The sequence below is a fragment of the Etheostoma spectabile genome, chromosome 23 (assembly GCF_008692095.1).
Source record: "Etheostoma spectabile isolate EspeVRDwgs_2016 chromosome 23, UIUC_Espe_1.0, whole genome shotgun sequence".
Classification (NCBI taxonomy): domain Eukaryota; kingdom Metazoa; phylum Chordata; class Actinopteri; order Perciformes; family Percidae; genus Etheostoma; species Etheostoma spectabile.
In genome coordinates this window covers 19639511-19640778 of record NC_045755.1, presented here as the reverse complement: position 1 = coordinate 19640778, position 1268 = coordinate 19639511, and the positions used below count along the sequence as shown (strand labels likewise).

Below are 1268 nucleotides of genomic sequence, written 5' to 3'. Positions count from 1 at the left end.
TGTGTGTGTGTGTGTGTGTGTGTGTCTGATGGCTTTAGGATGAAATGGAGTGCAAAGCGGCAGACAAAATTACTTTATCATTTCCTTTTTTCCTCCTTACCCCATCTCAACTAACACCACAGATGAACAAAGATGCATAAAAAGACCAAACCCAAGAGTCAAAAACACTGCATTTTGTATGACGTGTCTAATAATATTTATGACTTAATACACCGCGGAGCATCACACTCCACAGCTTAACGTTGTTAGTTATTCAGTCAGTTTTTTTCGCTGCACACCAGCAGTAGCCCGAAGCTAACGTTCATCCAGACTCAGCAGAGAGAAATGTGAGCCACATCCTGAAGGAAATTAAATCAAAACGACATGTTCTTCAGTCAGCCATGGGCACCGCAATATTTACACTGAACCTTTCCTTTTCATCATCGAAATGAGTCCATACAGCACAGTGATTACTACCCTGCTTCGGCTGATGTGGGCAGTTAAATGGCCAGTTCGCCCACACATTACACAAAACACTTTTTCCACATCTAGCCAAGCAGATAGCTTCGGTTTTATTCGTGCAGGTTTTAAAACACCCTGTGATTTCGGCTGCCACTCCAATACGTCAAGGTGGATGTGTGTTTTTCATGGTTCGGGCTCCTTGTTTCCAATGAAGGAAAATCTTCAAATCATGAGCATACAGTGTCATTTATAGGAGTTCAATTCAAAAAGGCCCTTTCCTTTCCCTAAATAAATAACACGAACAAAACTACACATTTTAAAGGTGACCACAGATATTCAGTCCAAAGTGAGAGAGTTTGAAAATGCATGTAGAAGACACAAAGTTAAAGGTCAGCCTCCTTTAGTTTAAAGCCTGGAGATCTGTAATGTAAACACAGAGCACTCAACGTGATAACAAGGATCTTTTTGGATATTTTTCAGTGTTGTGTTCTCTTTCTGTCGTTGTTCATCCTTTTGTATCGCTGGTTCTCCTTCAACAAACGTCGTCTCCATTCTTTCTCTCTTTCACTTTGTCTCCTAGCCTCTTAGTCTTCTACACTCTCTCTCTCTTTTTTTGTCATTTTAGCCCGCTCGCTCGCCCGCCCTACGCGCCCTCTCTCCTGCTTCTCTTTACTGACTGAAACCTTTAATTTTTCTTCTGCTTCATCGCGTTTGTCTGCCTGTCACGTATCCGATGTCGTACTGTAAAAGCAGGATCATCTCCTCTGCTGTGGTTGCCCGAGGAGCTTTTGTAAAAAGCTCAACACACACACACACACACAAACACA

General features: G+C 42.2%; 1 protein-coding gene and 1 long non-coding RNA gene across 2 annotated transcripts in view; both read right to left on the bottom strand.

Moving 5' to 3' along the window:
• Positions 1-1268, bottom strand: part of LOC116673112 (thyrotropin-releasing hormone-degrading ectoenzyme) — a 230640-nt gene that overhangs the window by 106249 nt on the left and 123123 nt on the right. The gene's annotated exons all lie outside the window — the stretch shown is intronic.
• Positions 1-1268, bottom strand: part of LOC116673125 (uncharacterized) — an 18192-nt gene that overhangs the window by 16219 nt on the left and 705 nt on the right. The window contains exon 2 of the long non-coding RNA XR_004327757.1: positions 336-338. This is a non-coding gene — a long non-coding RNA (uncharacterized LOC116673125). The remainder of the gene's footprint in view (positions 1-335; positions 339-1268) is intronic.